This window comes from Mustela nigripes, chromosome 1 (genome assembly GCF_022355385.1).
Source record: "Mustela nigripes isolate SB6536 chromosome 1, MUSNIG.SB6536, whole genome shotgun sequence".
Taxonomy (NCBI): Eukaryota; Metazoa; Chordata; class Mammalia; order Carnivora; family Mustelidae; genus Mustela; species Mustela nigripes.
The window spans coordinates 254,748,527-254,771,193 of NC_081557.1; the positions used below are offsets into that span (position 1 = coordinate 254,748,527).

At 34.7% G+C, this 22,667-nt stretch overlaps 1 long non-coding RNA gene across 3 annotated transcripts in view; it reads left to right on the forward strand.

Moving 5' to 3' along the window:
* The first annotated feature begins 7,099 nt into the window (after window positions 1–7,099).
* Window positions 7,100–22,667, forward strand: part of LOC132015766 (uncharacterized) — a 53,343-nt gene continuing 37,775 nt past the window's right edge. For all 3 annotated transcript variants that reach the window (XR_009403764.1, XR_009403765.1, XR_009403766.1), the window contains exons 1-4: window positions 7,100–7,275; window positions 13,943–14,055; window positions 15,226–15,311; window positions 22,136–22,282. This is a non-coding gene — a long non-coding RNA (uncharacterized LOC132015766). The remainder of the gene's footprint in view (window positions 7,276–13,942; window positions 14,056–15,225; window positions 15,312–22,135; window positions 22,283–22,667) is intronic.

Sequence of the window (22,667 nt, forward strand, 5' to 3'; positions counted from 1 at the left end):
TCTTATTTTAGATATGCAGTACTTTTTCTATGATATTTTTAGGTATAGTTTTCTTATATCTAGCTTGCTTTGAATATATTGACCTTTTAGAAACTATGTATTTTTCACCAAAATAGGGAAATTTTTGTATTTCCTCAAAACTACTTTCCTGTTCTCCTTTGGGGACTGCAATAACAAGTATTTTAAATATTTTCATATTGTCTCAGAAGTCCCAGACACTGTATTAATATTTTTCAGTCTTTTTTTCTCTTTTTTCATTATATTGCATAATTTATTTTGATCTTTTTCAGTTTCACAAATTCTCTCCTGTATAATCCCCATTTTGTTGTTAAGACCAGTCAGTGAAATTTTATTTCAGATATTGTTCTCTTTTTAGTTGGAGTATTTCCATTTGGTTATTTTTTTATTGTTTCAAAATTTCTGTTCATATTATATATCTTTTCACTAAATACAAAAAATATTTTTCATTATATTAGCAAGTATAGTTATTATAGGGGCTTTAAAGCTCTTCTCTGGTGATATCTGTTGGTAATAGGTCATCTCAGAAATCATTTCTTTTATATTTGACAATGGGTCACATTTTCCTGGTTACTCAGATGTTGAGTAATTTTGGTTTATATTTGCACATTGTGAAAATAATATTGTTGATACCAAGGATTCTGTTATATTCCTTTTAAGGATATTGGTATGTTTAACAGGAAATTTAACTTGAATAGACTCAAAATTCAAACTCCATATCTCGGAGAGCAGCTGAAATCTGATTTCAGTGTCTTCATTCACAGTTGGGTTGCTTGCAGTCTACTCTATACTTCGAAACCTTATGTATCAACCAGATTCTGGACAGTTTGTACATAGAATGCAGCTATCTCCTCTACTGCTCTTCTCCTTTGAAATTCCCTCTGCATGTTTTTGTATCTATGATACTGAGCTCTGTCTTCTCAAACACACCATAAAGATGAGTTTTCTTTCTTTGAAACTTGCAAATGCCTTACACAGAGCTATACATGGGTTTCCCTCTAGCTGAAAGCTCTAACAACAGAAAATTTGGCTATGTTGTCACTTTTCTCTTGCACATAGAAGCTGATCTTCAAAATCAGTTAGCTTGTCTTTGTTCATGCTGCAAAGCATTTGAGTAAATTCTGTTGTTGTTTTGCTTGTCATTTTGAAATTATCTACCAAGTTTAAAATTTATTTCAGTAGGACAATCAGCCCATTAGGAGCTTACTTATATATAGATATCATGTGCAGAACTCTTAATGTTTTATTAAAAGTCATGTTGCATATATGTATTAAGTAAGTAAGTAAGTATGTACACTTGGCTTTCTTTGTTTTTATTCTGATTGATATTCATTGAGCTTTATGAATCTCTAAACATATTATTATTATCAGGTATATTTGATATCCATAAAATTCATATTTTATTGTTCAGGCAGTTTGCACATGCATTATATTTTTCTTTTGAAAAATTATCAGTGACTCAGCTTAGATCAATGTAGTCTCAGAAATATGTGGTTTTAATAGTGAATATTGTAATGATTGTTATCAATGAATAATGATTTATATAAAATTTAAAATTTAGGAATAAATAATCCACTGAGATAATTATGGCAAATATTATTGTTCTTTTAGAGATAAAAAATGAAATTGAGGTTAAATAATTATTTCACAGTCACAAAGCCAGGAAATGTAGAGTCCGTATTTCAGCTCAAACAATGTTTGCTTATTCTACTCCTTTCTTCCACAATACTTCCAAATCCAAAACTATTCCTAAATATATTATAATGACTTCTAAGTGGTAGATTAAACCTAAAGCTCTAAAAATCTATATATCAAACACATTTAATGCTCCAAATCATAGTTTTAATGCAAATAGAATGGCATCATTAAGGAAAATCCCATCTTTACTCCTTATTATACCTACATCTTAAACTTTACAGGCAAGATTCACCAGAACTGAGTTTCTAAAATTTATTGTGGATTAGGAAACTAGCTTTGAGGAAGACAGAAGTCAATGTGATCAAATGTTTATGTAGACTCATATTATTTTACCTATCACAAAAAAGAAAATGTAGACTTCTATTTCAGGAAAAATGGAGTAGGTATACTTTTCTTCATTGCTTGCACTTAGCACAGTTAAAAACCCTGGGTATTATATTTAAAACAAAACTCAGAAGATTATTAAAAATGGAGAGAATAAAGTAGACTGGTTAATTATCTTGGGTCTTAGAAATGACAAGGAAGTGAATTCCCTGAATCTTAATTTTGCTTCATAAGTCCTCAATTTGGAGATAAAGAAGCTGACTACTTAAAAATACTAATAGGCACACATAAAAACAAATCCCAAACAAAACTGACTCTCTCTAGTAAAAGGACCAGGACCTGCCAAACAGATGTAAAATTTTCAGATTGTAACTATTCTATTCCAGGCAAATACCATAGAAAATATTGCTCTTCCCCTCCTTTCCTCCAGCTAAGATTGAACGGAGAACATGACTTCCAGCCTCCCAAGGCTATAATGAAGAACCTGTTACGATGGTGTCAGAGAATACACAGTACAAAGATGAAACCTTCATTCCCATTGGCCAATAAGAAGACATCCCACTCACCCTGTGTTAACAAAGAATATGTAGCAAGCCTACAATTTCATCCCTTTCAACAGGAACAAGGTGCTCCCTCCTATGTGAGGAAATGTCAGAGGTGGCCTACGTGAAAGGCAGGATTTTCACTATTTCCCAGGAGGGGCAATGTCCTCTCTGCAGCGTCAGCACAAGCCACATGAAGAGCAGTGTTCTCATTCCTACTTAAGAGGAAGGAAAAGCCTCCCATCCCCTTCAGGTGTCAATGGAGACCCAATAAGAAATTGACTTACCTCCACCTGCTAATAGTGAGGTGATAACAACTTTTCCCAGCCACAACAATATCAAAACAAAACAGTTAAAACATAAAAATTAAGTAAGCTTCAGAATCTCATAATATAACAAGTTTCAATAAAAAATTCATTCAACATACCAAGAACTAGGAAGACCTCAACCTGAGTGAAAAAAGACAATAAATATCAACACCAGGATAATAAAGATGACAGAATTACTTGACACAATTTTAAACCAGGGAGGATAAAAATGCTTCGGTAAAGAATTATAAACATTCTTGAATGAAATGAAAAAGTAGAAAGCCTTAGCAAGTCAGTAAAAGATATAAAGAACCAAATGTAAGGTTTTGTACTGAAAAATACACCCATTTTAGGGCACGTGGGTGTCTCAGTGGGTTAATCCTCTGCCTTCAGCTCAGGTCATGATCTCAGGGTCCTGGGATCAAGCTCCAAGTGGGGCTCTGACCAAGCTCCACGTCGGACTCTGCTCAGTGGGGAACCTGCTTCCCCCTCCCCCTCTCTCTCTGCCTAATCTCTGTCTACTTCAGATCTCTCTGTTAAATAAATAAAATAAAATAGTTGAAAATACACCCATGTTTTGGGACATAGATAGTTACTTAGAAACAGTTTGATCTTTTAGGATATTATTTATTTTTTGAGAGTATAAATTAATCTCTGTTAGGTGGGTACAAAGACATATTTAATCTGGGGTTAATTTTTTTCCCCATCACTAAAGCAAAATCCTTCTTATTATCTCAAGTGATATTCTCTGAATTGAGTTTTTCTGCTCTGAGTTGTTAGAAAGAGGCACTACTCTTGACCCTATATAATCTTCAAGCAGTAGTCCCTATAATCCCTGCAGTTTATCTCTCAGCGCTGGGTAGTTTCAGCATGTGCACATGGTGATCACTACTCATCTAAGTGTCAGAAGAAGACTTTCCTCAGATATACGGAATTTCTCTCTTGCAGTTTCTCCTGTCTGATACTCTGTTCTGTAAACTCTTGCCATCTTGTCTTCCCTAGAATTTCAGCCCAGTCTCTTCAATGAGAGACAGACAATCTATGTAGTGTTGCCCCAACCCTGGATTATAACTTAGAAACATTCTCCAGGAAGTAAGCTAGAAGTCACATGGATCATCTCACTTGCTTCCCATCATTCAGGTATCATTCTCCTGCTGTCCAATTTCTTGAGTGCTGTTATTTCATTTGTTTTGTTCTGTGTTTTACCTTTTTTTATAAGGAAAGGTAAGTCGATTTCTTGTAACTCCATCTTCATGGGAAATTCAAACTTAACTTTTAATCTTTATATATATTTCTATGTTGCTTTCTTGTATATAGCCTATAGTTTTATCTTCATTTATAACCTACCTCATGATCTGTTTTGATTGTAATGTGCATAAAATTAATATTTAAAATAGCAATCCATATGTTTAGGTTTCAATCTACTATTTTGCTCTTTGCTTTCTATTTGTTCCACCTGTAATTTGTGGGTTTATCTGCCCTCTTTTCTGGTCTTCTACTGAATTTTGATTTTTTAAATTTTTTTAAGTATTATATATATTTATTTGACAGAGAGAGAAAGAGAGAGAGTGAGTGGACAAGCCGGGGAAGCTGCAGGCAGAGGAAGAAGAATTTCTCAGCAGAGAGCCTGATGCAGGGCTTGATTCTAGGACCCCAGGATCATGACCTGAGCCAAATGCAGACACTTAACTGACACTTAGCCACCCAGGTACCCCTTCTACTGAATTTTTAAATGATTTTATTTATCTTTATTTTTAGCTTATTGCCGCTATTTTTTTTTTTTAATTTTGGAGGTATCTCTAGGTTTTAATATATTTAACTTATGAAAGAATCTTACAGTTGTACACTTTTATATTCTCTTCCACCTTTTGTGCTACTGTTGTCATATATATCACATTTACATGTGTCATAAATCTCATGCTATATTGCTTTTATATTTGCTCATTTATTTTTTAAAAACATGTAAAATATGAGGAAAAATATATCCACACAATTTCACTTATCAGCACTCATCATTTGTGTAGATTTAAATGAACATATGGTGTCATTTTCTTTTTGCTTGAAGTGCTTTTTCTTTAAGATTTATTTATTTATTTTAGGAAGAGAAAGAGCATATGTTTGCATGCACATGGGTGAGGGTAGAGGGAGAAGGGGAAAGAGAACCTTAAGCGGGCTCTAGGCCCAGCACAGAGCCTGACCCACGGACTTGATCTCACAACCCTGAGAACATGATCCTGAGATAATGACCTGAGCTAAAAATCAAGAGTCAGATGCTTAACCTACCGAGCTACTCAGTGCCCTAAAGTTCTTCTTTTCAAATTCTCATAGTGTCATTTTGCTGGTGATTAATTCTTTCAGGTGCTGTTTGTCTTTAAAATAACTCCTCCAGTGTTGAAAAATATTTTTACTGGTTAAAGAACGCTAGATTAACTTTTTTTCTTACAATAAAGATATGTCTCTTGTTTTGTCTCCTAGCGTATATACTTTACAAAGCATATTGTGCAGTCATTCTTATTTTTATTCTTGTCTTGACTACTTAAAGTTTGGCAATATTTTGCTGTTTTAAGATATTCTCTTATCCCTGGTATTTAGGAAGTTGATTTTTATCTACTTTGATGTGGTTTTCTATATATTTGCTCTGCTTATTTTTGTGGAGCTTGTTTGAGCTGTGGGTTTAAAATTTTTATGAAATATGCAAACTTTTTAGTTATAATTCCTTCAAAAATATGTCTCTATCTCCCTCTCTTTCCTTTTCTTCTGGGACTTTGACTACATGTATGTTAGTCTGAATAATGTCTCACAGTTCACAGCTGCTCTGTTTATTTTTCTGACTTTTTTTCTTTCTATTTGACTTTAGTTTCTAATTTTTAAAAATTTCTATGGCATTTTCTTCTGTAGTCCTTGCTCTGTCTTTATTAATTCCAGTATACTTGTAATTTCACTTATTTTATTTTTAATATCTAGATATTCTACTTTTATCTTTTATGTATCTTCCATTAGTCTCTTCATCAGTCATGCTTCTTCCAACTTTAGGAAGTTTTTAAACATTTAATAATTCTTTTGTTTCCAACACTTCTTGTCATTTCTCTGTTGATTTTATCTGAATGGTTGTAGATTACATTTATCTCCTTTTCTTTTCTTTTTTTTTCCTTCACTTTAGAGTAAACTTTGCAGATTTCAAACTCTTGTTTGCTAGATTCTGATGTGTCCTTTAAATAGTGTTTGATTCTGTTCTTTTGTTTACCTAGGCTTCTTGGAATTAGTTTAATCATTCCTAAGATTGTATTTCTGCTTTGTTAACACAGAGCCACAGTAATTTTAGAGTCAAGAGTTAAGTCAGTCTTACAACTAGGTTGATATAATTTTGAGGATTCTATATTATTTGGTCTTTCCATTCTGACTTGTATAAACCTAAATGATTCCAAGCCTTGTGTGAGCTTCAGTAATAGTTTTTCCTCCCACTATCCTGGTCCTTGAGTGAGTTTTGAGAATGTTTAAGCTTGAGATTTTCAGGTTTTCCCTGAAAGTTCTTCTGTATTTGGCTTCATGAAATTGTAACCTATGCTTGCATAGATCAGTATTCATTAAGAGAAATAAGGAAACTTCCATGAAAGAAACTTTTGTCAAACTCCTTTCTTAATAGTTTTGTTCTCTCTGGTACCCTGTCCCCCCAAATGCCAACTGCTTTGTTCTATATGAACTTCTATCTCTTGACTTCCCACCTCACGGCAACATAAGACAAAATTTGCTCTGGAAACTGTCCCTGTGTTGTAGCCTGAAGAGATGTCTTCACACTATATATCAAGTTGTAAAGCTGTGAGATTATAGGGCTCACCTTGTTTGATTCCATTTTCTCAGGGATCCCAGTCCTGTTCTACCTTTCTTCCAATTTGTAAAAATAATTATTTCCTGTAATTTTGTTCAGTTTTATAATTATGCATGGAAGTTGATGCTGACTGTTGTCTGGGCTGCATGTCTCCAGCAGGCCAGCCTATCTTCTTTGCACTGTGGCCAGTTTCCAAAAGCAAGAAGCAAGAGAGGGCAAAGACTAATCCACAAGCATGTTTCAAGCCTCCAGGGTCATTTTTGTTTGTTACATTCCGTTGTCCTAAGCAAATCACATGGTGAAGGCCAGAGTTAATGAGTGAAGAGATTAAGCTAGGAATTGGGTAGGGAAATATGTGACTTTTTTTTTTTTTTTTAGGGACCATTACTATGATGACCAATCACACAAAATTTATCGGTAATTACAGTATTAATTATCTCCAATAGAGAGATCACATCTGGAACAATAGCATCAGTGGAAGATACTCCATGGTATCCGTGGAGTATCTAATCCATCATATTCTTTGAAGATCAATTCTTCTTTTACAGACACTGAAAAGGTAAGTTAAATTAAGTTGTAATGGGAGTCCCCATTCCTGCATTTTCAAATTTTTTGAGGGTGGCAATAATCTATGCGTACCAGAGGGGATGTAGTTTTGCATTTGACTTATGATTTTTTTTTAAAAAGGAAGCTATAAGTATTTCACGATGTATTCCTACTATAATATCCCCCAATCCAAATATCAGGGAGCAAGGTAGAGATTCTCTCGTTTGCTGAGTAAAATAATTTTAACCATATATGAAGAAACTAGGCAAATAAAAATAAGGTCTGTGAACCCTTGTTCCATTGTACTACCGATTTAATTAAAAACCCACTCATCACCTAAATTCAAGTGGATTACAGTGGCAGTCTGGATTCAAAGCATCAACATCAGGATTAGAGATGGTGTGTAATAACCCATGAGCTCGCTACCTGACAGATGATCCTTTAGAGATTACTAGAAGGAAGATTTGTGGCAAACATTCAATATATGGTTACACTTTAAGTTGTATGGACTATCTTTATTTTAGGAATTCAGAGTCTGCAAGTGGTTCAGATCTTAGAATGATATAATTGCAATGACTTAATTACAATGCCTCAAATGAGACCTATTTTCAGCACAAATCAATATTTTTGTTTGTGGTAAGATATACATAATGTATAATTTATTCTATCAGCTTAAAGTGTAAAGTGCAATGGCATTATTATATTTTTCGTATCTGGGCCACCATCACCACCATCTACTCCAGAACTTCTTCAAATTCCCAAATAAAACTCCACACTCATTAAATAATAACTCTGTTTTCCCTCCCCCCCAACCCTAATCAATCACCATTTTTTTTTTTCTTTCTGTGAATTTGACCCTCTAGGTATCTCATACAAAGGAAGGCTTCTCAAATATATTTTGGGCATGACACTTCCTTGGACCTGTGCATGTGCTCCTTTTCCAGATTCCCATATGGACAATTGATGTTAAACGTCTTAACTTCCCCAAAGTATTATCCCTGTTTCTTCTCGGGATCTTAGCCATTGGATTTCTTAATTAGTAATTTCTTGCCCCATACATCGAAAGCCCTATATTACTCCCTGCGGTGCCAACTGCTGCCCACAGTTTTTCCTACCCTGGTTCCTGAGGCATGCCACTTTTGGCCCTCTGAAGTCTGAGTTAGGTAACAAAGACCAGTCACACAAGCAACAGCCAGACAGATTACAAATTCTTTCCATGTTGCTTTCTTTGGTTCCTGGAGGGGAACTGGGGACTGGGCCACTGCTTTCCCCAAACTGTGTAGTGCTGGGGAGTGGATGAGATAAGAGTAAATAAAAGCACCACAAATTTTCCTATGATTTTGCAGGAGGCTTTTTCTTAAAGGAGTATTCACTTGGTTGTTATGTATCTTTGACTGATTTCCAGAACTCCTGTAAAGTTACTGTAGCTGATTTCTAGTTGTCTAATGATTCTATGGGAAAAGGAGTGCTTGGAGTTTTCTCGTCCGCCGGCTGGCTGATGTCACTCTTCCCCACCTTAGGTTTTAAACTATCATTGTTAAGTGTCTTGGACTTAAATACAAAGAAATATTACACATTTTTTAAAAGATGTTATTCATTTATTTGACAGAGGGATAAAGAACACACACACAAACAGGGAGAGGGGCATGCAGAAGGAGAGGGAGAAGCACACTTTCTCCTGAGCAGGGAGCCCAATGTGGGACTTGATCCCAGAGCCCAGTGTGGGACTTGATCCCAGGACTCAGGGAGCCCAATGTGGGACTTGATTCTGGGACTTGATCCCAGGACTCCCTTTTTTTTTTTTTCAACAATGTTTTGTATTTATTCGGTTTAGGTTCCCTACTGTTGAAGAGAAGAAGAAAATAGGGCATCTTTGTAAATTGCTGATTGACCAAGGCCGAGTTGAGTATTTACAGCAGAAAGGATTCAGTCCTGCTTTACAGTATTATATAGATCCTCTGGTGTCTTTGGAAAATGTATTGTTAACTGCTTTACCAAATCATTTTTCCTCACCAGAAACAACTGCTTAATGGAAAAGAAATTGTGAACATCGGCCTTCCACCAAAAAAAAATTTTTTTAGTTGTATTTTTATATTAATGAAATATACTTTACATAGTAGAGATGTGAAAAATTTGAATTTGAAATCAAAAATTGATTTCAAATCAAAATTTGATTTGAAAAGTGTTGTGGCCTCACTGAACTTTATAGCTTTGTTTTTTTATTTAGAAGTCTAAGTATTAGCATTCACCAAATTCGCAAAGTAATTCTCTTCAGCAGGGCATCTTGAGTTATATTATCCATCAGTATTTATAGAGATTGGTGAAGTAGTTGAACACTTGACTTGGCTATCTACTCTTCTCCGGCACTCTTGTACATATGCTTGCATAAACTGAAGGCCAAATAATTTTCATATTGCTGATTGTTTCTGGCAAGCATGTTATTTCATTCCGTTGTAGCCATAATGTATGTAGCTGAACTGAAGTCAGACACTTAAACAACAGAGCCATTCAGGCCCCCTTAAATGAATTTTTAATTTGTAGTTATGTTGATTATCTGTCACTCTCAGAGGAACCTAATATAATTTACCAGAAAATTTCTATATAAAACATATCTGCAATCATTTGTATAAAATTTCAACTTATTAACATTAAATTTTGAAAACCAATTTTGTAATATTTAAAAAATCTTTAAAAATAAAGTAACTTACCTTAAAATATAAATCTCACATATTTAATGATTGATTTATTTGAAATCTTAAAACAAACTATAAGCAAAAATTTTAATAACAAGTATTACAAAATTTACCACTAGTCTTTGACTTAAACCTATTCTGAATCTCAATACCATGGAATTCATTCATTATATTTATTATTTTTAATTCTGTAATTAGTGTATTCTTTTTTAAAAAGGATTTATTTATATGAGAGAGAGAAAGAGCATGAGTGGGAGGGACCGAGGGAGAGACCATCTCCAGCAGACTCCACACTGACCTTGCAACCCAACGCGGGACTGGATCTCACAACCTTGAAATCATGACCTGAGCTGAAACCAAGAGTCCAATGCCTGTGACACCCAGGCACCTCTGTGATTAGTATATTCTTAATTCATTGCCAGAAATATTTTGGTATCTTTTTAGAGGTTCATAATATTATTTCAATACTTTTTTATAGGGTTGTAGGCAAATAGAAGATAACTCTCAGGCTAACTAGGGTTACTAGAGTTCAGCTATTATCTAACTGATTTTATTATTATTATTATTATTATTATTATTATTAGGGATAAGGAATCCAAGTGAAATAAAACTATAACTGCTGTAAAGTACAAACTCCACATATCTTTATACTAAGATTCTAATTGTATGTTATCACCATATCTACACACACTTACACACACACACATCCATATACACATATACACCTCTAGTTAGAATCCTTGTTTATGGGTGGGGAGCACTTATATTGGAAAATACATATGGGAAAAACATTTTGTCATTTAAAATGCATTTAAGTATGTAAAACTGTTTCTTTGCATGGAAAGTTTTTAGTTATCTTGCCCCCTTCCCACTTTCCTGATAAACTCTTAAGAGACAGAATCCATATTTTATTTATCTTTCATTGTTTAATCGCCAAACACATTGTTTAATTGCTAAAAATCCAGTGTGAAATGAGCACTCAATAACATTTAATAGAAAAATTATAAGGAGAGTCTTCTATTGGGCTTTTAATGATGACTATCAAATTCTTAGAACCGTAAGCATATTTTCTCTATGTCAGAAAAGTTTTATAACACTAGAATCTCTTGTACAATATATACCCCTGTTATTTGTCTTATCCAAATACTGAATTATGAACAGTGAGGACACAATTAGCCCATTAAGTGCCGGTTCCATAGATTTCCTTCTTCTTATATGACATCAGGTGTAGGTTACGATCTTCCTATGCAGTTGGGTATATAGAAAACTTATGGTCAGTATAAGACGGAATGCCTTCAGTGGTACATATACTCGTTTAATAAAAAGTATTTTTACTATTTAAAAATTTAGACAAACATTCCTTTGCTTACAAAAATTTTGAGCCACTCTTCCTTCCAAATGATGGCTTTATATAGAAACTGTCATAACATGGTGAAAATTTCTTATTCCAATACCATACGGCAACGATGTCAAACTCCTGAAATTTATGTCCATGTTCATGAATAAGAACATCAAAATCTCCTGAATCACGTTATTAACAACTTGAATTTTACAATAAATAATATGGCTAAAACAATTCATTTGAAAAAACTTGTTCCCCATTTCCAGATTTTAAAACCTCATTAAAAGGAATGTTTTTATCCTCTTGCCTTAGACTCTACTGCCTTAAAGTGTTCTGCCATTTCTGGAACACTTTTCCTCTTTAGGATAACAACCACTGTTCTTTCAACCATTCCTAGATATCGTTAAGAATCATTCTTATCTTAAGATTTAAATGTTCACTACAGATGCATTCTTTTCATTAGTTTGTGACACAGAAGACTTAAGATGCCCTTTGTTTGAAATTTAGTCTGGAATCAGCCACAGAGACTTAAGTCAAATCTGAACAGATGAAAGTGTGAACAGGATACAAGATCCAGGCTGTTCTACAAAGTAATAATAGTTAAAGCTCTGTGAATGAACGCAATCTCTTTTTTAAGAGAATGTGTAGAACTGGGCACTGGGAACTGGTGAAGAAGCCTGAAAGAGCTCTGAAGGACAGACAGGGTGAAGGGAGAGAGCATATTGTGTAAACAAAGCAGGAGGTCACACCTCAAACAGGAGGTGTGTTCAGCCAAGCTAAATGCTGAGATATAGACCCCAAAAGACTTCCGCTTTGAAGATTACATAAGTCAGAATATTGTTCAAAAGCATAGTTATGCAGCTTTAATTGTCTCCGTAAAGTTGTGTTTCTTGCCAAATTGCCAGTAAGTTAAACATAAACAAAGAAAAGGACCAAAAAAAAAAAAAAAAAAAAAGGAAAGAAAATCTGCATCCATCTTTTTCTACTCCTGATACATTTTACTCCTCCATCCATGTGGAGAACAAAGGCAAAAGAAACAAAGAAACAAATTAAATTTCCTTAGTACTATACAGCCCATTGACAAATCCTGAGACAGGAAGAAATGACCACCCTCCAGGAACTCAGCTGTCTCAATGTTGATACTTTGCTAAGGACAAAAGGCCATCTTAGCTTAACATTTTCTCCACCTCTGGGATCCTCTAAGTCTCTTTTAACATATAAAAATTCTTTTGGAGACTCCTTTATCTCTACCCTCCAAGATATATGTTAGCAACCACCCTCCAAGCATATGGCCCACTGATATACATCTGAAGGGTCTCACGACTAAGGTTTTATTAGATAGTAATAAATGACCTTTTCCTAAAAAGAGCTAGCCCTCTCAAGGTCCTGGAAACCTTGTTTCTAAAATTCCTTAGAGACTTACTTAACCCTATTCCTAACCCCCTCCCAACTTGAAAGTACATCATCAGTCACCCATCACAATCCCAGTGCAGCTCTTTCTGCCCAGGGTTCCTGTCTTTGTGCTTTAATAAAACAACTATTTGCACCTAAGATAGCTCAATAATTTTTTCTTCACTGTTTGCTCTGAACCCCAACATTTCCACATCACCCCAGAGCCTCAGAAAATATCTTTTTACATTGTGCTGTGTTCTCTGACTAAATGTTATGCTCCTACTTGCATTTTAAACTAAATGTATCTAACAGTTGGAGATCTTCCTATTTTGCTTCTTTTTTAAATACAAAAGTGATATTCAGATTTTTCTCTCCCTAATTCTCTCATCTTCCTTCCCCATTTTAAAGATGGACAAATTGATATTTATAGATAGGAAGTTAATTTGAGGAATGCCTTATAATAAAAAAATAAATGCATAAAAATCACTTTTTATGTGCACTTTTTAAGTGCACTTTTCTAGAGCACTTTTCATGGACAAAATGTTTTTAATTATAGGTGAACAAATTGAAAAGAATGGAAGAATTTAAATGATGCACTTGTTTTTTTAATACCTGTTAACAGGTGCTAAAATCTGTTTGAATTCTCTGAATGAAGGTTTCTGTAGCCCCTCTCATTATCATAAAACCCAAGATCAAAAAGACTATGAAATATTGAGTGTGATTTAGTTTTCAAATGCAAAGCAGCAGCTGGATTAAAGCACAAGGCTACCGGAAAAACCTGGAGAGAAGCAACTGACATCTTGAGTCATCTAGTGTGCTCTCAGACAATGAACAGACTGATTGGATGTAGAAAAATGGGAAAATTCATCATGTTCTTATTCTAATAAGTTTCATCTCAGGAAATTGATGTGTGGCAAGCTACAACAGGTCCTTCTTTTATTCAGCAAAGGAAAAAGAAGTGATTGATACTTGGAGGACATAGGTAGAAATAAATTGTTTTTGCTAAACTTCTAATTACCCTTTAAATAACACTATTTATGAAAGTTTTTAGTCCAAGACAAGTTTTTCTACAGCTCATATATATGTATATGCCTATAGGCATATACATATATACATATGAGTGTGTATGCATTTATTTATAGGAAGGAAAGAAGGACGGAAGGAAGAAAATTCAAACAAAGTCAGTCATCAATATATTACCCAAAGAAACTTACTTATGTTATTTTTTATTTAATATGTATTTTATATGACAGATAAATGAAAATTCAAAAGAAGGCCTAGTTTACACACCATCAACATATGGAAGTAATGCGGGGAGCCGCAAAGAGAAGAGTAAGAAGTACCTCCGAAACCGTAAGACGCTAAGGTAATACAAACAAAGAATGCTTTAAAAAATTAGGGATGATATAATCCCAACTTTGATAAATGTTCAATAGAAGAACAAACTATTAAGAGATAATTTTATTGTGAGACAAAAGAACTGTTAATTGGTTAAACACATCGTTTAGTATGCATTTATTAGTGATGTCACCTGATATCCTTTGCCTAATGACAATCATTGAATTTATTGCTAAGAGGACTGACTCTCTTCCTCTCATAGTAGGAATAATTCTATCAAGCTATAGACCAGAATGTTTTAAGAGAAAAAAAAAAAAAAAAAAGCACATATTTACAAGAAGAAGAAGGAAGGAAGGAAGGAAGGGAAATTAAAATTGCTCTATTTAATTGTAAACTCTAGTGTTATTGTTTTGTTTGTTTGGGTTTTGGCCCTTTCCATTTAAAATTAAAACAACAACAACAACAACAAAGCCCGGTAAGTATTAACTCTAAGGAAGTAGTATAATTAACTCTAAGGAAGTAGTATAAGTAAAGTATATGAGAAATATGATTGAATTGCAGAACAAAGAGGAAGAAGACTGAATTCAGAGAATAGCTAAAGTTTTAGGAGGTATATATAAGAGTAGGATACATCCTAATTATTATTATTAGCATCAATTAATAATATGGAGACCAGGACAAAAAAGATTAGTTTGAAGGTTACTCTTAAATTGTACAGGCATGAGATTTTTTTTTTCTTCTTTAACTGTTGTTTTCATTTCCTAATGTCCTTAGTAATGGCTTTGTTCTGCTTCATATATATATATATATATATATATATATATATATATATATATGTATGTATATATACATATACACATTTTTTTAAGTAAAATAGTATATGTGCTTTGCAGAAAACGTGGGTAAATGTCAGAAAGTACAGATTAAAAAAAATACTAATTACCCTGCCCAGCTAGAGATTATCATTGTTAAAATGAGCCTATTATTTCTACCTTTTTCCTCTCTTAAACAATGATTCCAAGTCTACATAATGAATAATCTGTTTTCTTCAGCTTTCCCATCTATAAATGCAGTTAATCAATTGCCTTCATCACAGATTTGCAGGGATAAAATGTGAAATTCTTTAGAGCAGTGGCTGGTCTTAACTAACATGTTCAGGTCAAACTATGAACTTTTTTTCAAACCAATTATGTTTCAGCTACTGCTATAAGCCAAGGATATAGCCAATAGAAATACAATGTGAAAATATCTACATTAAAAAAGAAGAAAGATCTAAAGAGTAAGGTAAGCAACCTAACTTTAAATCTCAAAAAACTAAAAGGAGAGCAAACTAAGCCCAAAGTTACAAGATGGGTGGGAATAATAAAGATTAGAGCATAAATAAATAAAATACAGAATAGAAAAACATAAAAAAACAAAGAGTGAAACTAGGAGTTTTCTGAAAGTTTTTTGTTTGTTTGTTTGTTTTTGTTTTTGTTTTTTTTTTAATTTGACAGACAGAAATCACAAGTAGGCAGAGAGGCAGGCAGAGAGAGAGAGAGAGAGAGAAAGGAGGAAGCAGGCTCCCAGCAAAGCAGAGATCCAGATGCAGGGCTCCATCCCAGGACCCTGGGATCATGACCTGAGCTGAAGGCAGAGGCTTTAACCTACTGAGCCACCCAGGCGCCCCTTGTTTTTGTTTTTTAATAAAAGTAAAAAACCTGAGGTAGGCTAATTAAGGGAAAAAGAGAGAAGACAAGATAAAAAATGAAGGAGGAAACATTAAAAATATCATAGAGAATTGTTATAAACAAGACTATGTCAATAAATTTGACAACCTAGAGGAAATAGATACATTCTTAGAAAAATATTACCTACCAGAATTGAATCAAGAAAAAACAGAAACCCTGAATAGACCAATAACAAGTAAGGAGATTGAATAAGTAAGCAAAACTTCTCAACAAAGAAAAGTCCAGTACCATATGGCTTCCCAAGCAAATACTACCAAATATTTAAAAATTAGTACCAATACTTCTTAAACTCTCCCCCAAATAGAAGAGGGAATAACTTCTAAACTCTTTTTATGAGGCCAATGTTCCCTTGATATCCAAGCCAGAGAAAGGCACCTCCAGAAAGCACAGCTACAGACCAATATCCTTGATGAATCAGACCCCCAAATCATCAACGAACTATTAGCAAACCAAATTCAATGACACATTAAAAGGATTATATATCACCATTAACTAGGATTTATCTCTGCAACACAAGGATGGTTCAATATATGCAAATCAATCAACATGATAAACCACGTTAAGATAGTGAAAGAATAAAATTATATGATCATCTCAAAAGATTAAAAAGAAAAAGTTTGACGATACCCAACACCCTTTCATGATACAAATGCTCAACAAATAAGGTATAGAAGAGTTACCTCAACACATTAAAGGCTATATATGAAAAGCCCATACTTAATATGATACTCAAGAGAGTTAAAAGATCTGGAACTGGTCAAACATATTCACTCTTGCCACTTCCATTCAACATGTTCTAAAAGTCCTAGGCAGAACAATTAGTCAAGAAAAATAAATAAAAACATGGCCAAATTGGAAAAAAAGTAATCTCTCTTCGCAGATGGCATGATCTCATATGCAACGAAAACACTGTTAGAACTAAAAAATAAATTCAATACAGTTAAACAAAACAAAATGAGCATATAGAAATCATTTGCATCTCTACATACTAACAATGAACTATAGAAAAATAAAATTAAGAAAATAATACCATTTACAACTGCATCAAAAAGAACAAAATATTTGAGAATAAACTTAACCAAGAAGGTGAAAAATATGTTTAAAATAAATGTAAGTAAATGGAAAGATATTCCATATTCCTGGATTGGAAGAATTAATATTGTTTAAATGTTCATACTTGCCAAGTGATCTACAAATTCAGTGTAATCCCTATTAATATTTCACCAAAAATTTTTATACAAAGAGAACAATTAATCCTAAAATTCATATACAACCCCAGAGACTCCAAATACTCAAAGAAATCTTGAGAAAGAACAATGCTGGAGGTATTATGGCTCTGGAATGAAAACAGACATATAGATCAATAGAACAGAATAAAAACCCAGAAATAACCACTCCTTCACAAAGGTGCCAAAATACACAAAAAGGAAAGGATATTTTCTTTAGTAAATGATGTTGAGAAAGTCACATATAAGCATGCAGAAAAATGAAATTGGACCCTTATCATACACCATATTCAAAAATAAGCTCAAATACATTAAACACTTAAACATGTCGACCTGAAACTGTAAAACCCCTAGAAGAAAACATGGAGGAATAAGTTCTTGACTTTGATCTTTTCTGTTATTTCTCTGATGTGACATCAAAAGCACAACAAGCACAGCAAAAAATAGACAAGTGGGACTATATCAACCTAAAAAGCTCTGCCTAGAAAAGGAAACAATCCAGAAAATGAGAAGACAACTTATGAAATGTGAGAAAATTCTCCCAAGCTGTATCTGATGAAGAGTTAATAAGGAGCTTCTACCATTCAACAGCAATAACACAGCCCAATTACAAAAATGAACAAAGGAACTCAATAGACATTTCTCCAAAGACATGCAAGTACTCAACAGGCACTGGAAGACATCCTCAATGTTTCTAATCATCAGGAAAATGCAAATCAAAATCACAATGAGACATCCCGCCACAGCAGTTAGAATGACTATTTTCAAAACACAAAAAAAAGCGTTGGCAAAGATATGGACAAGAGACAAACAATGTATACTGCTAGTGGGAATATAAATTTGTGCAACTACTACAGAAACCAGTATAGAGATTCTTCTGAAAATTAAAAATAGAATTACCATATGATCCACCACTCCCCCATCTATGTATATTAGCATTGCAAATGAAATCGTGATCTTGAAGAGATCTCTGTACCCCCATGTTCATTATTTACAATAGCCAAGAGATGGAAGCAACTTAAATGTCAATCTCCAGCTGAATGGAAGAAGAAAATGTGGTGTATATATCCACTGGAATATCATTCAGTCTAAAAAGAAGGAAACCCTACCATTTGTAACAACGTGGGTGAACCTAGAAGATATTACTCCAAGTGATATAAGTCAGACACAAAGGAACAAATATTACATGATACCACTTATATGAAGAGTGTAAAGTAGACTCATAGAAGCAGGGCGTAGAGTGGAATGATGGTTGGCGGGGACTGGAGGGAAGGGAAAATGAGGAGGTATTAATCAGGGAGCCCAATGTGGGACTCGATCCCAGGAACCCGAGATCATGACCTGAGCCGAAGGCAGCGGCTTAACCCACTGAGCCACCCAGGCGCCCGGAAATGGCCATCTTTAGCTGGTGTCTCCACATGGTCTCTCTGTGCCTATGCCCTAAAGTCCTCTTATAAGGACACCAGTCAAACTGGATTAGAAACCACCCCTAAGACTTCATTTTATTCAATACTTCTTTGAAGGAAGGTACTATCTCAAAATATGGTTATACCCTTAAGTACTGAAGGCTACAATTTGAACATATGAATTTAGAGAGAGACATGAATCAGTCCATAGCAAGCATCACTAAATATTTCACAGGTGTTCTGTGGATCAGAATTTGGGTATTCCGATACAAGATGTTATCCTGACTTCCCAATCAAGTTGTCTCATGAACCATCTCCCAAACACTCTTTGTTCACCCACACATGCACCATCTCTTTCCTATCACTTACCAAAATGCTATTATATTTCAAGTCCCAACTCCTGTTCTACAGCTCTTCTTAGCAAGATTTGGGTTGAGAACTAAATTTATCAAAACCCACAGCACATTGCTTCCTCCTTCTCTTCTCTTCCTCTCCCCCCACTTCCTTTGTTTCTTCCTATTTTTATCTCTTCTCCTTCACCCCATTCTACCCTTTCGTCCCTCTCACTGCCCCTTTCACACTCTATATTATGAATGTTTTCCTCAGGTTATAGACATTACTTATCAATTATAAAATAGTTCTCCTAAAAAATATAAAATAATATAATTACTACATGTGACCCATCTTCTCAAAAAGTTTATGTTACTTACCAAATGACTATAAGCTCCCTGAGAAAAATACCTTCATGGTTTTTCTTTGTATCTCTCGTAGTGATTTGCTCAGTATGGTGACAACGGCTTTATTTATATGGACATACTATTTAAAATAATTGTTTTGGTGATAGTAAGAATAGCAATAGAAATCTTTCAATTACAATCTTTTCTCCATAAAATGTGCTATTACACCAACGGGGAGCTGATACATTTGTTTAAATTCTGCTCACACACCAATGGTCAATTATGTAGCAAGCTATCTTATCCTAAGTTATTGTGTTCCTCTCTCTTGTTCAGAATCCTACTGAAACCAAAGCTCACATACTCCTCCAGCAATGCAATTTTCTTTATATCCTAACTCCCTGCAAAGCACCATAGCAGTCTGAGCCATAATTATATTTATCATAATGTCTACCTTAGCTCTTATCTCCCTTCCAAGATTGTCAGGTCTTGAGGGTATGACCCTAGGTATCCTTGTATCTTTGTATCCATTACTGGAAGAAATATTTATTGTTAAATGAATAAATGCAAACTAACCACTTGAACATTTTCTGTTTTCATATACACTCATACATTGTTAGAAGCCCTTAAAAAGGTACAGTTTTGAAATAAATGGTAGGAGAGTTTTTACCTTGTTTAATATAATGAGGAAGAGAAGGAATAAGATCAGGACAGAAATAGCTGACAGTAATAAATATTGACAATAACTGACAATTTAAAAAATACATATCTGCCTGATCAGAGCATAGGGCTGGGAATCAACTGAGAATAATTTGTTATCAGCTCAGCTCCTGAATCCTTGAGAGCTGACACACAGGTAAAATGAGCGAACAGTGACAGAGGTTATTAACACTAATGAGGACTATTTTTTTTAAGTGATGTTTGAAGTGGGGATTTACCAGATCAGGTAATAGAACTGATTGATGTATTAATGGGCTGAATATATCATTCATTTGTTCATTCAAAAATATTTAATGAGAAAATTTGGGGAGCTAGACACTGGGGATGTGGCAGGGAACAAAAAGATAGGATTTTACCTTCATGAAATGTATATTTGACTGGGGATTGCAGATAACTTAAATGAATAAGAACACTGAAAATAAAAGTAATATTAACATCTACAAAGGAAATAAAAAAGTTGAGTATGTCATCAAAAAAATTATTTGCTGAGATATTCTAAACAGAATAATCTGAAAGTACTCTCTGAGAAAGTGACATTTATTTGATCTCAAGGTCAAAATAGGGAGTTTCATTAGGATTTGGACGAAGAGGGGCGCCTGGGTGGCTCAGTGGGTTGAAGCCTCTGTCTTTGGCTTAAGTTGTGATCCCAGGGTCTTAGGATCGAGCCCCACATCCGGCTCCCTGCTGAGCACATCCATGCCTCCCTCTCTCTCTCTCTGCCTGCCTCTGCCTATGTGTGTTCTCTGTCAAATAAATAAATAAAATCTTTTAAAAAAAGAAAAAAGATTTGGATGAAGAGTTAAGGTTAAACATCCAACTCTTGATTTTGGCTCAGGTCATGATCTCAGGGTCTGTGCTCAGTGCAGAGTCTGCCTGAGTATCTCTGTCTCTCTCTCCCTCTGCAACTCAAACCCTACCCCCAATAAATAAATAAATAAAACCTTTAAAAAATGTGGAGAGAACTGACGGAACAATTATGTGACTCTGACTCTATATGACTTTGAAGCAGTTAAATATTTTTCCATGTTGGGGAAAGAAAGTTGTCTTATTAAAAATGATCACAATATGCTGTGCTACGAAAAGGTGATGAAAATCTCAGCAGCATACAATATGAAGCTTCAGTTTAGCCCAGAAATCTGCGTCAGTCCAGAGTCAATGGATTGAGACTAGACGTGGTTAGAAGAGGTAGTGGACTCTGTCCTGCATCTCATACTTCCGGGGCCAGCAGGCTAGGTTAAGTGCATTCTTAAGATAATGGTAACAGAGGAGCAAGTGAGTAAACTGAGACAAACCTATTTCAAGCTTATGCCCAATCATGTGTGACGACATCCAGTTATCCGGAGTCACATCGTTGAGCATAATGTCCAGAATAGAGTAAGTGCACTTCTAGAGAGGTCAGGAAGCATTGTGAATGTTTCTGAATAATAATATCTACCACGTGAGGGTTGCCTGGGTGGCTCAGTCAGTACATCATGAGACTCTTGATTCTTGATGTCATGAATTTAAGTGTCACATTGGGTGTAGAGATTATTTTAAAATACTGAGGGGCACCTGGGTGGCTCAGTGTGTTAAAGCCTCTGCCTTTGGCTTGGGTCATGATCTCAGCGTCCTGGGATCGAGTCCCACATAGGGCTCTCTGCTGGGCGGGGAGCCTGCTTCCCTTCCTCTCTCTCTGCTTACTTGTGATCTCTGTCTGTCAAGTAAATAAACAAACAAATAAATAAAATCTTTAAAAAATAGTGAAAATGCCTACCAATTAAATGAGAATAAAGGTAAAATTTTGAGGATCTATTAGCACTCAAAACAAGTCCTTATGTGTCTTTCATCCTGTCTTTACTATTTTACTATTATTTTGCTACACAACATAAATGCATGCTGATATATCCTTACAAGAAGCAGGGAACATTACATAAAGCCATAGACACCTTTAGCTGAAGTTTGGGTACATAGGACTCTCCCTAAAGAAATATCCCTTGTTCAGAGTCCTGGGCAGATTGTAAAACCTCAGTGATTTCCCCCTTCAATCTGAGAACAAACTTCTGCTAAATTAGTCCTTCCAGCAACCTGAACACTTCAAACTGTAACAAGATTTAAATTGAAATGAAGAAACTCTTTAACCACTTATTTGGCTTAGTTACCATTCACTATCCATTTGGTGATAAGAAATTAATACTTATTTGAAAAAAATATTATCACTGGATTTGAACTGGGAAATGGCTTAGTTTAGGTGACATTTCACATTATATAAAATCTGTAATTTAATTTATGACATTCTGAATAGTTAATAGAATGGTGAGTATTTTAAGTTTTTTTAAAAGATCTTATTTATTTATTTATTTATTTATTTGACAGAGAAGAAACAGCAAGAGAGGGAACACAAGCAGGGAGAAGGGACAGGAAGAAGCAAGCTTCCCACAGAGCAGGGGGCCTGATGTGGAGCTTGTTCCCAGGACCCTGGGATCATGACCTGAGCCAAAGGCAGGTTTGAAGGCGGCTAATGTGAGACATAAATTTTAAGTTTTCATGTAAAATAAGTTTATGGCTTTAAAATTAAGAGTTAACAGATGATGTAATACATTAGTGAAGATGATGTAAAGCTTCAAATATTGCACAGTTTCTTTCTTTTTAAATTTTTTTTTATTTTTTATTTATTTTTTTAAAGATTTATTTATTTGACAGAGAGAAATCACAAGTAGGCAGAGAGGCAGGCAGAGAGAGAGAGAGGGAAGCACGCTCCCTGCTGAGCAGAGAGCCCGATGCAGGACTCGATCCCAGGACCCTGAGATCATGACCTGAGCCGAAGGCAGCGGCTTAATCCACTGAGCCACCCAGGCGCCCTATTGCACGGTTTCTTAGGGTTTCATTATTTAAGGCTACAAATCTC